Source organism: Schistocerca cancellata, chromosome 3 (genome assembly GCF_023864275.1).
Source record: "Schistocerca cancellata isolate TAMUIC-IGC-003103 chromosome 3, iqSchCanc2.1, whole genome shotgun sequence".
Taxonomy (NCBI): domain Eukaryota; kingdom Metazoa; phylum Arthropoda; class Insecta; order Orthoptera; family Acrididae; genus Schistocerca; species Schistocerca cancellata.
The window spans coordinates 494,428,419-494,441,668 of record NC_064628.1 but is presented as its reverse complement, the minus strand read 5'-3'; the positions used below and the strand labels follow the sequence as shown (position 1 = coordinate 494,441,668).

At 45.1% G+C, this 13,250-nt stretch overlaps 1 protein-coding gene across 1 annotated transcript in view; it reads right to left on the bottom strand.

Moving 5' to 3' along the window:
• LOC126175262 (cyclin-dependent kinase 14) overlaps positions 1–13,250 on the bottom strand; it is a 174,577-nt gene that overhangs the window by 143,815 nt on the left and 17,512 nt on the right. The gene's annotated exons all lie outside the window — the stretch shown is intronic.

Sequence of the window (13,250 nt, the reverse complement as noted above, 5' to 3'; positions counted from 1 at the left end):
CCATCCGCGTTCACGTTAACGTCGTGTGGGACTCTCTGAGCATGCTCATGTTACTGCCAAGTGATAGTCGGCCGCGGTGGCCGAGCGGTTCTAGGCGCTTCAGTCCGGAAGCGCGCGACTGCTACGGTCGCAGGTTCGAATCCTGCCTCGGGCATGGATGTGTGCGATGTCCTTAGGTTAGTTAGGTTCAAGTAATTCTAAGTTCTAGGGGACTGATGACCTCAGATGTGAAGTTCCATAGTGTTCAGAGTCGTTTGAACCAAGCGATAGACTATGTCCTTCTGGAAGTTTCACGGGTCTGCTGCTGCTGCCTCGTTTATTTCTTGTGGATTTTAATTTATCCCAGACAGAAGGATCTGGCGATTTAAGTTTTATTAGTGTCTGATGCCCAGTACATACTGTAACGGCGTATGTACTGTTTGCTGTAAGTTACAGCGGCTGATTTGACGAATCTGGCGTTAATGCACAGCGCATGTAGCCACGCCGAGGCAACCGGCGCAGGCGCTGACGGGATAATTAAAACACGGACGCGGGCCAGGGCTCTAAACAGGCATTAGTCGGTGGCGGGGCGCGATGTGATTTTAATAGGAGGCGCGCACCTAAGGCCGGCCATCCATCTACGGGGGAGGCCGGATTACCGGCGCGGCCGCCAGATAGCGCTGCCTCCAAATTACGCCTCGTCCGCCGACGTGTCGGCAGCTAATTAAAACAAAACAGGGGCTCCTCCCGCGCCTTCCTGCGCCGGCAATATGCGCCGCGCTAAATCCTCGCACCTGCCAGCCAGAGGGCGCGCCCAATTTACTGGCGGGATCGTTTGTCGCGTTGTGCGGCTTGCGGTCTACCTGGCCGGCGCTGGGTCTCGTTAGCGCTTCCTGGGGCGTTAACGCGCCGCCTGCCACGACACTGGCCACAGGATTCCTATCTACACTACTGGCCATTAAAATTGCTACATCAAGTAGAAATGCAGATGATAAACCGGTATCCACTGGACAAATATATTATGCTAGAACTGACACGTGATTACATTTTCACGTAATTTGGGTGCATAGATCCTGAGAAATCAGTACCCAGAACAACCACCTCTGGCCGTAATAACGGCCTTGATACGCCTGGGCATTGAGGCAAACAGAGCTTGGATGGCGTGTACAGGTACAGCTGCCCATGCAGCTTCAACACTATACCACAGTTCATCAAGAGTAGTGACTGGCGTATTGTGAAGAGCCAGTTGCTCGACAACCATTGACCAGACGTTTTAAATTGGTGAGAGATCTGGAATGTGATGGCAAGGGCAACAGTCGAACATTTTCCGTATCCAGAAAGGCCAGTACAGGACCTGCATCATGCAGTCGTGCATTATCCTGCTGAAATGTAGGGTTTCGCAGGGATCGAATGAAGGGTAGAGCCACGGGTCGTAACATATCTGAAATGTAACGTCCACTGTTCAAAGTGACGTCAGTGCGAACAAGAGGTTACCGAGACGTGTAACCAATGGCACCCCATACCATCGCCGGGTGATACGCCAGTATGCCGATAACGAATACACGCTTATGTGCGTTCACCGCGATGTCGCCAAACACTGATGCGACCATCATGATGCTGTAAACAGAACCTGGATTCATTCGAAAAAATGACGTTTTACCATTCGTGCACCCAGGTTCGTCGTTGAGTACACCATCGCAGGCGCTCCTGTCTGTGATGCAGCGTCAAGGGTAACCGCAGCCATAGTCTGCGAGCTCATAGTCCATGCTGCCGCAAACGACGTCGAACTGTTCGTGCAGAGGGTTGTTGTCTTGCAAACGTCCCCATCTGTTGACTCAGGGATCGAGACGTGGCTGCACAATCCGTTACATCCATGTGGATAGGATGCCTGTCATCTCGACTGCTAGTGATACGAGGCCGTTGGGATCCAGTACCGCGTTCCGTATTACCCTCCTGAACCCACCGATTCCATATTCTGCTGACAGTCATTGGATCTCGACCAGCGCGAGCATCAATGTCGCGATACGATAAACCGCAATCGCGATAGGTTACAATCCGACCTTTATCAAAGTCAGAAACGTGATGGTATGCATTTCTTCTCCTTACACGAGGCATCACAACGACGTTTCACCAGGCAACGCCGGTCAACTGCTGTTTGTGTATGAGAAATCGGTTGGAAACTTTCCTCATGTCAGCACGTTGTAGGTGTCGCCACCGGCGCCAACCTTGTGTGAATGCTCTGAAAAGCTAATCATTTGCATATCACAGCATCTTCTTACTGGTGGTTAAATTTCGCGTCTGTAGCACGTCATCTTCGTGGTGTAGCAATTTTAATGACCAGTAGTGTATTTATCGTGGACGCGCCGTTTTGCATATCTGCAGTTTCCACGCTCTGTGGCATGAGAATACACTAAGGTGACAAAAAGTCATGAAACAGCACACTTACAGACGGTGGTAGCACCGCGCATACAGCATATAAAACGGCAGAGCATTGGCGGAGCTGTCATTTCTACTCAGGGGATTCTTGTGAAAAGGTTTCCGACGTGATTACGACCGCATTACGAGTATTAACAGACTGAATGGTAGTTGGAGCTAGACGCATGGGACATTCCATGTCTGAAATCGTTACGGAATTCTATAGTCCGAGATGCACAGTACCAAGAGTGTGCCGAGAATACGACTTTTCAGACATTACCTCTCACCACGAACAACGCAGTGGCCGACAGCCTTTACTGAACGACCGCGAACAGCGGCGTTTGCGTAGAGTTGTCAGCGCTAACAGAGAAGGAACACTGCGTGAAGTAACCACAGAAATCAATGCAGGACGTACGACGAACGTATCCTTTAGGACAATGCGGCAAAATGTGGCGGTAATGGGCTACGGCTGCACAGGACCGACGCGAGTGTTCTGCTAACAGCACGACATCGCCCGCAGCACCTCTCCTGGGCTCGTGACAACATCGGTTGGACCGTAGATGACTGGAAAGCCGGAGGCTTGTGAGATGAGTGCCGCTCTGAGCTGGTAAAAACTGATGGTAGGGCTCGAGTGTGGCACAGACCCCACGACACCACATAACCAAGTTGTTTATGAGGCACTGTGCAAGCTAGCGGCTCCATACTAGTATCGTCTATGTTTACATGGAAAGGACTGTGTAATCTGATCGAACTAAACCGATCATTGACTGGAAATGGTTATTTTAGGCTACCTGGAGACCATTGGCAGTCATTCATGGACTTCATGTTCCGAAACAACGATGGATTTTTTATGGATGACAATGCGCCATGTCACCGGGCCACAATTATTAGCGATTGGTTTGAAGAACATTCTGGACAATTCGAGCGGATGATTTGCCCACCCACATCGCCCGACATGAATCCCATCGGACCTTTATGGGGCATAATGGAGAGGTCCTGCACCGGCAACACATTCGCAATTACGGACGGGTATAAACGCAGCATTGCTCAATATTTCTGCAAGGGACTTGCAACGACTTTTTTAGTCCGGGCCACATAGAGTTGCTGTACTAGGCCGGGCACAAGAAGGTCGGACATGGTATTAGGAGGTATCCCATGACTTTTGTCACCTCAGTGTAATTTGTGAATGACTAAAACTAACCCAGTAGAAGAGAAACATAACGCGCGAGGTGATGTTATTGGAAATGTGGACCGTTTTGGGGTGCTTCTACTTGTCATCTATACTCCGAAAGCCACTTTATTGCGTGTGGCAGAGGGCTTTGTGTGTCACTGTCACTTCCACCCTTTTCTGTTCCAGTTGCGCTTGGTGCACGGGAAGAAAGGTAGTTGGTAATGTTCTATTCGAGCTCAAATATATCTAACTTTGCTTTCATCTGCCGTTCCGAAGTCAGCCGAGTGTACTAATTTCAGGCTTGCACCCAGCGGCCGCTTCAGTCGTTCCGGAATCTACGTTTGCTGCCACAAATACGACCGGTGACGCAACATATATACTCGTGTATAGAGGTCGCCGCTAATGGCCACGCTCTCAGCGGAGCCTCCTTATAAACCGGTGCACGCAGAGATACAGGAGAAGACCGGACGAACCTTGTAAGTGCTACACAGTAACGTTGTTCCCATAATGCAGATAAAGATTTAGGTACGACGAAGTTTTTCCGAAGTTGGGTGCTGACCTGTTTAGTTGTGGACCAAAATGTTTTCGAATCAATAGATGTAAAGGAAGTTTAGACATGTTCAAACAACTTACGGGCATGCAGCGGCGTGATATCTTCGACAACTGCCGGTATTTCGATAAGTGAACACCTCGTCATTTTCAAGGCACAAATACAACGAGAGAGCCCCCTGTAACGAAATTTAAACGTTCGGTAGGTGGGTCTACGCTGACCAAATTATAATACGGCATATGCAGAAACAGATCACCCACAAGTAAACAACTAATACCGACACACACCCAAAGATAACCAATACCAGAAATTACCGATATTTAAAGTTAATAACCAATGGACGAGCAAGCAGTGTTAACTCTGACCTTCTGTCGTTTGACCAGGGAGATAACAGGACCCCAATCAGTATTTAAGCAGAAATATCCGTCTCTGTTTGTAAGGGCACTTCTTAATTTAATTAACGATTTGCGCAATAGGACATCTATTTTTCGAACATATTACAAAATTGGGTAAATACTGGACTATGTACACTGATTTATAAGATAACTATACTGGAAAATTAAGTAACCTTAACGTACGTTGTGTTTTTATGTCAGCTTGAAAAAACGAAGGTTGCCCAGAAAGTAATGCACCGCATTTTTTCAACAATTCTTTATTGAACATAATGAGAATTACACACACGAAAGAATGGTGTTTTATTTACACACGCTATTTTTCCACGTAATCTCCGTCGCGTTCTATGGCCTTCCTCTAGCGCGAAACAAGGAAGTGTATGTCCTGTCGGTATCAATCGTTGAATATCCAAGTGTGCGGATAATTGCATCCACACTTTCTTTGCTGATTGACAGATGCAGCGCCAACTGCCGAGTCATAATACGTCTGTCCTCGTGAGTGACATCATCAGCTCGCTGCAACATGTCAGGTGTGGTAGCCATGAATGGTCTCCACGACCGCTGCAAATTGTAGAGCTCCGCCGAACCGCCTTCTGATGACCTCACCCTACGTGCCCAGGGACTTCTGTTGACAGCAGATGCTCCACAGACTTTGCACAAGGGTTTGTGATTATTCCCCACAATTTCTTTCTCAGCAGCGATAAATTCACTGACGGCACACTGCTTGTAACGTACATCACCTACAGACGCCATTTGGAAACATTCCTGCCGCCACGCTATCCGTCCGAAGTGACGGAAACTTGGCGCGCTCACTCAGGAGACTTCAGATAACACATACGTAACATTTCCCATCCGTAGCACTGTTTTCGACTGAGAAAAGAAAATGCAGTGCATTACTTTCTGGGTAACCCTCATAGTTTCAATGCCGCTCGTACTACCCGACGACGATAATACTGCAATTGGCCTGCTGTGTTGTCATCGGAAACATGCGGTGACATCACAGTAAACAAATATTGTAGTGGTTAAGGAAAACTTGCCGCACTGTAAATGGTTTCAAGACGCTTGTACACAGACTATCAAATGGTTCAGCATTGGCTTCTGTTTGTGTCCATTCTAGAAGAGACCATAAATTAAGTACACAGCTGGTTTCCGTGACTACTCAATCGTTTATTGCTATACCAGTTTTCATGTGACCATCCTTTATCAACAGTTCATAAATACTTCTTGGCCGAAGACAACACCAGGGCATATTAGGGGTCAACGTGTTCGCGATGCTCCTACTCCAGAACTCTAGTAGGATCGACGTGGAAATGCTGACTCCTAGCACGTTCTCATTCAGGCACCGGCTTCGGCTGTTGATTATCACTAGGCAGGTGAAATTGGTATAGGCATAAACAGTTGATATGAGCATAGAGTGAAGTAAACTTTATCTTCAAAATACGTGCTCTATGCCAAATAACATGGCAAATATGAACGAGTCCATAAATTATTCAGATCACAGTCTGAGAGCCTGTGAAACGAAAATAATGTATAAATCATTCGCCACCGCAGAGATCACCACGAACTGTCACCTGCGGAAAGTGAAAAGAAGTGAGGGTAACAGAAAGGTGGGCTCCCGCTTCCACGTGACGCTGGAGCACGCTACCCTCACTCCGAGTGGCGTCCGGCAAACGCTATTAGAGGTAAATGATTGAGACAGATGCCGGGAGGGAGTGGAGCTCCCGTGTTTAATCTATTAGAGGAGTGCAGGGCGTGGTGTGGGCCGCACAATGGGCTATCAATCACGGGTCGGCGCGACCCTCGCACGTGCGGCGGGCGCCGGTGCCATCCGTCAAGCAGGACGCGCCGCGCCGGCTCGTGCTCGTTTTTAACTTGACCCCGAGGAGTGCCGCTTTCCGCGCGTTAATTACGGAGGGCCTTCTCGCCGAGATTTGCCGGCCCAGTCATCTTAGGCGCCCCCTCGGCCGCTTTCTGCTGCGGGCCTCGCGCGATAAATGCGCCTGCCCCCGCCTCGCGCCTCCTCCCGCTGCTGCTGTTAGTGCCGGAGCCTACCGTCCCCAGCGCTCCCTGCAGTTCCCGCCCGTATCTTCGCTTTTTGCCCCGCCTCCAGCTCTGAGTACCCGCGGTTTTGCCTGTCGACACTTCAAAGATGGTCTACGGGGCGACGTCCTTTGTGCCGGCAGGCGGAGCGTGAAATGCAGAGTAACGCGTAACGTGTGTTACATGAAGGGACTCCGAGAGAGAGAGAGAGAGAGAGAGAGAGAGAGAGAGAGAGAGAGAGGGGGGGGGGGGTGGGAGGAGGGGGTAAAAAATTTGCTGACTCATATAATAAGCAGATGCGACTGTCGACGTCTACTCAGTTACGTCTATTTCAAAAGTAATATTCAGTACAAATAAAGACACTGAAAATTCATTATATCCACTTGGGATGACGACCTGCAACTGTTTTTTTTTTTTTTTAATTGGAAGCTTACTGGTATAATATGCAAGCAGTCGCGTTCTTAACTGGACACGATTAATTGTAAATTAACTACTTCTGGAGCTACTGCTGCAGGCTCATCGTCGGATGGATGCGTTACAGGTACATCATTAACATTCTTTTCTGGACAAAGTGTCGTGGTGATTGCACCTAGTTCAGTTCAGCGCGTGTGCGTGTGTGTGTGTGTGTGTGTGTGTGTGTGTGTGTGTGTGTGTGTGTGTGTGTATGTGTGTGTGTGTGAGTGTGAGTGAGTGAGAGAGAGAGAGAGAGAGAGAGAGAGAGAGAGAAATGAAGATGATAATTAATAATAATAATGAGCGTATGGCATTGGTGGCCGGGGCGGTTCGGCCGCTGCTCCACAAGTTCTTTAACGCCACTACGGCGACTTGCAAGTGAATGAGGATGAAATGATGATGAAAGACACACAACACCCAGTCATCTCGAGGCAGAGAAAATCCCTGACCCCGCCGGGAATCGAAACCGGGACCCCGTGCGCGGGAAGCGAGAACGCTACCGCAAGACCACGAGCCGCGGACAATGATAATTTATGTACTGTAATTAATCTAGGACTGTAATTTAAAAAGTAATGTGCTGTAGAAGAATGGAAAAGTTAAAACTTTACTTGTACTATTGGTTTATGCATAGGGCATGTAGGGTTTGTAATCATGTAAAACATGGAGGGAAGTCCTTCCGCAACGAAACAGGCTTGGCGAGAATAGAGAAGGTGGATTTGGCTGTCGAATTGCAAAGCTCTTTTGTGGCATGAGTCAATCGATGGCAAGTAGGCAAAGTGTGTGCATCTTCTGAACTGAAACTTTTGCCGCCTTTTTTCTTCTAATAGCACAGGAGATCGACACTGCCACCACCTTCATCTCAAATTAGGTGTTGAATACTCTATAATTGCATGGGCCAGTTATGTGGTTTCTCTTTGAGTAATAAGTTTGTGTTCAGTAAACTTTGTGTTGAGCCACCGTTTTTTATCCTCAGTCTTTTACCTAGACAGGTTCGTATCTCAAGTGCTGCGGTATTTCCGATAATCCTATTTTAATGTGCTGAAAAGCAATTACCTTCCTAAACAAAAGTTAATAAAATTTGTCGAGCCGTGAAGTACATGATAACTTAATGAGCATAAATTTTGAAATACTCCACGTAATTTTCTTTAAAGGGTAGTTAACGTTTCATCAAAGTACAATTACGAAGAGAAGGTTTAAAGTATACAGTTTAAAGATTCTTCTTATTCAGATAACCGTGTTTATTATTCCATGTTATATAGTTAACGGTGTTTCTAACCTTGTATTGTGAATAAATGTTCAGCCTGGATCAGTGTCCAATGATAGACAAGTTTCCGCGTCCCCATGCTAATAGCTGAACCAGATTTAAATTTCGTATTACAATAACAGTACTCAAGAGGTAAAACTGTCATTCTTATAACGTGCGTGTACTATAGTAAGCAAATAGCTACAACTATTCAAGTTATACTAGATTCACGTACCACATGTCGCATCTGACCTAAACAGTATAAGAAAGTGAATGTTCTTGGAGAACACAAATAATAACCAGTAGAAAGATACAATTACTTGATAATTATTTCAAGGGTAGTAATTTCCAATAATTAATCTGACAAAAGAACTCCTTGTCCAAGTCAGTAGTGCTCTAACATTAATAATTATTTACCTATAATGATCATTAGCTTCCTTCTGTAACATACAGATTGTAAGCGTTATTTAGAGCCAGTTGTTGCCTAAACGAATTAATACTACTACTGTGTAGTACATTTCAAATCACTCGTACATTGGTTGTTGAAATACGCTACTGTCTTGTATCTTATCAGCAAAACAGAATTTCAGCATCAAGTAAAGTCAATCCCAATAGCTAACTTCCTTTATGAACCATGCTAGTACTTAGTACGACTTTGTCTAATTAGCCTGTCGACCATTTTCTTTCAAATGGTTCAAATGGCTCTGAGCACTATGGGACTTAAGTGCCTGGTAGAAGGTTCATCGAACCACTTTCACAATAATTCTCTATTATTCCAGTCTCGAACAGCACGTGGGAAAAAAGAACACATATTTTTCCGTGCAAGTTCTGATTTCCCTTTTTTATTATAATGATCATTTCGCCCTATGTACGTCGGCGTCAACAAAATATTTTCACATTCGATGGGAAAGTTGGTGATTGTAATATCGTGAGAATGTCCGCCGCGAAGAAAAACACCTTTGTTTTAATGATGTCCACCGCAAATCCTCTATCATGTCAGTGAAACTCTCTCACCTAAAATTTCATTGCTAGGTATCACGGTGTGAAGCGGTCCATTGCTTACGCGAACGAGCACTACGAGTAACGCAGAAAGCGCGTATACATCTATTCCAGCAAACAATATACAAGGTGAACCAAAATTGGTGCATTCGGACACCACCAGCGCGAGTCCTTGCATACTAACGGTACAAATACGTCTACAACAAAATTTCGTCCCGTGTATATTTTCCGGTAGGAAATAGACGTCAAAGAAGGCCACTTTGGCAGAAGTAGTAATTTGCACACCAAGTTCTCTATTCAATTCCTTACACCTGAGCTGACCCGTTAGTGCCGCGCGTCGAGTTTGGCGACAGAATACTCGAGTTCGATTCCAGACCTAAGAGTATTTTTTATTTTAATTTCTAATTTTGGACTGTGTGTTGTAGTGTCTGGCTTCTTAATCGTTGCACAGAGACTACAACAGTTCCTTGCACAAAACACGTGAAATTATTTAATACTAACACAGAAATTTGAGTACGTTCGTCTTGATTGTTCCACTTTAAAGATGTGTTTTACCTTTACACGTTTACTCTGTTCTCTTCCACGCACTAACAGTTCATTACTACCACTGCTTCCCTTTTCCTTCAGTTATACTTCTTCTCCGACAGTAAAAAGAAAAGGGCTCAACCTGTGTTCTTCTGGTCTGCCCCTTCTTCCTTTATCCTCTGTAGTTCTGCACATTGTCTGCTGTATTGCATCGCACTACTTTATCAACTACATTCGTACCCTGTTTCAAGTTTACCCTCCTAGCCGTGCGGTCTCAGGCATCTTGTCACGGTCCGCTTGGCTCCCCGTCGGAGGTTCTAGTCCTCCCTCGGGAATGGGTGTGTGTGTTGTCCTTAGTGTAAGTTAGTTTAAGTTAGATTAAGTAGCGCTTAAGCTTAGGGACTGATGACCTCGGCAGTTTGATCCCATAAGACCTTACCACAAATTTCCAATTTAACCTCCTGCAGTTCGTTCTATCGGTTTCTAACCACTACTATACTCATCAAAATGACAAAGAATTTATTTTTTGACTGATTACTACTCTTCATGAATATTTCTAACATGTCTGACTAATAATTTTTATGATCAACGTTAAAAAATTGTAGTTTTAACACATGTTGACTTAAGAAACGGTATATACTACAGCTTCAATGAGCAGTACAGAATTAGACATCATAAAAGAAAAAATGCATCTAGACCCGAAAACCAATTAGAGTATTAGAACGTAAAAGTACATACATTGCAGTAACTGAGTAGCACTGGTACAAGGTACAGCAGGCCGCACTTGGCACAAGAACTGAGCATCTATCTCACGAAGGGTATGTAAAAATCCATGAAATTCCATTTATGTAAAATTATGGTGAACGATAAATAGTTTAGACAAGAAGAGAATAGAAGCTTTCTAAATGTGGTGCTACAGAAGAATGCTGAAGGTTAGATGGGTAGATCACATAACTAATGAGGAGGTATTGAATAGAAATGGAGAGAAGAGAGATTTGTGGCACAACTTGACTAGAAGAAGGGATCGGTTGGTAGGGCATATTCTGAGGCATCAAGGGATCACCAATTTAGTATTGGAGGGCAGCGTGGAGGGTAAAAATCGTAGAGGGAGACTAAGAGATGAATACACTAAACAGATTCAGAAGGATGTAGGTTGCAGTAGGTACTGGGGAGATGAAGAAGCTTGCACAGGATAGAGTAGCATGGAGAGCTGCATCAAACCAGTCTCAGGACTGAAGACCACAACAACAACATGGTGAATTGAATATTTTCAATTTGAAACTCCCGCTACACAATGCTGTTCTCTTTATTGACTCATCTTTTTCTTTCAGCGGTTATTGTTAGTGTTAAGCATATTACGTGCTACCCAAAACACTCGTCTTCTTCCGATGTGGCCCGGGTAAGCTGAAAGTTTGGCACCCTTGGACTACAGGTTTAACTGAAGATATTTATCGTGCCTGCGATTACAGTGTTGCCAAATTATCTCTCTTTCACGTCCATTTTCTACCGAAAATATACACGAGACGAAATTTTGGTACACACAGTTTTGCGCTGTTAGTGATCAAGGAATAACGTGATGGCGTCCGAGTGCGCCAATTCTGGTACTCCCTATACACACGACGGTCAGAAAACAATCTGAAAAGTTTGCACCGTTGTTGAAGGAAAAGTTGTGCTGAGAAATAACTGTTAAGAAAAAAATTCGATACGTCGCGCCGTTTCATAGTTAATTACAGTACAATTGAAGTTAGCCACTCAGGCCTTTGCGCGCGCAAATTCAAGGGGCCCGCCGGATACAACTAGTGTCAGTTCTTCTCATAGAGTAGATGACAGCGCGTAAGGCTGATGAGCCATTGGCTCGGGTTCGATCCTTACTGCCGTGCCATGTCCAATTTTTGTACCGTTCTAGGAAACCAAACGAAGAACACGTTTGGCGATACCGCCTCTGGCGAGCAGCTTGAATCCTGCAATACTCTTACATATTTTTCAGATTGTTTCTGATTACCCTGTACATAAAGTCAGTTTGTGTGGCCATCCTCTGCTGCAAGCTCAGACACAGAATTACTTGTTTTGTAAATAAAATTGCCTTTTCTTCCTGCGACTTAATTTATTTTTTCTCAGACGCGTTTTGCCTTTTTCTTGCTCTAAGGCATCATTAGTGGGATCTATTACGATACAGTTTGTTATTTTTAGATTAACAAAAAGTTCACGTCGCCGTATTTTATGTAAGTAAGTAATAACTTACGGTTTGCTGTGAACCAAATGAGAGGAAACGCAGTTCACAGCAAACCGTAAGTAGTTACTTCTTTACATAAAAATCGCGTCGTGAACTATTTGATAAACTAAAAACAACAAAACTGTGTCGTTATTGGTCCCACTGATAATGCCTTACGAGGAAAAAAAAGCGAAACGCGCCTGGGAAAAATAAATTACGTCGCAGCAAGAAAGGGCGGTTTTATTTACAAAACAAGTATTTCTAACCCTGCATAGTGTTTCACAATTCCCATTACAGGGTTGTAGGGGTTGCAGATGGGCATATGGGGCTTAGAACATGAAATTTTAAGGAACCCATCTCCGGAAATGTGCTGTTTGCATGTCAAACAAGTTTGAAGATCGGATCAGATTCAAATCTGCCGTCTCTCGGTATGCACACAGCGGGGACTACGATCTCCGACCTGTGCGTGGCCAATGTACTCTTCTACCGGACGTCATGACAGTCTTTAGAGTGTGGCTCGTCCGTGGAACCCCACGATTAGCTCTCCTAGTTGCAAACGTAGCAGATTCTCCCAGCCGTTGTCGTAGTCGGACGAAAATGGTATGTGGTATCATCGGATATTCGAAAGTGATACGATATTCAAAAGCATTTATATCCAAACGGTGCATTCCCCGACGTGGTTTCCTTATTAAGACTTTGTCTATAAGGGGCAGTTAAATGAAAAAGAGAGATATGGAGAAAAGTAAAGTGTTTATTATTCTAAAAGTAGTCTTATAATAAATTTACCTCATTGAGAGGCGAGACATTCAGTGTCTTCGTGGAAAAATATTTGCAGTTGCCTACGAAACCATGATTATACCTCGGCGTGCACCTCTTCGCCCGAAGCAAATCGGCGGCTGCGAATGTCTCTTCAGGACATCAAAAATATGATGATCGCATGTAGAGAGATCGTCAACATGTTGCCAAGGTCGTTTCGAGTACGCTGCGTAATTGTCGCTGGGAAGCCCTTACACGACCTCCATACAGGCCCGGTCTTTCCCCATGCGATTTCCATATTTTTGGAGCCTTACAGAAAGACATTCGTGGCAGCTGATTTGCTTCGGACGAAGAGATGCACTCCTTGGAACAATAATGGTTCCGCTGGCAACCGTAAGCTTTTTTACATTATGGCACTGACCGTCTTGTCTTTCAGTGCGATAATATGTTGATACGGCGATTATTTCTGAAATAATAAATGGTTTATTTACTTTTTTTGATGTGTCTCGTTTCCA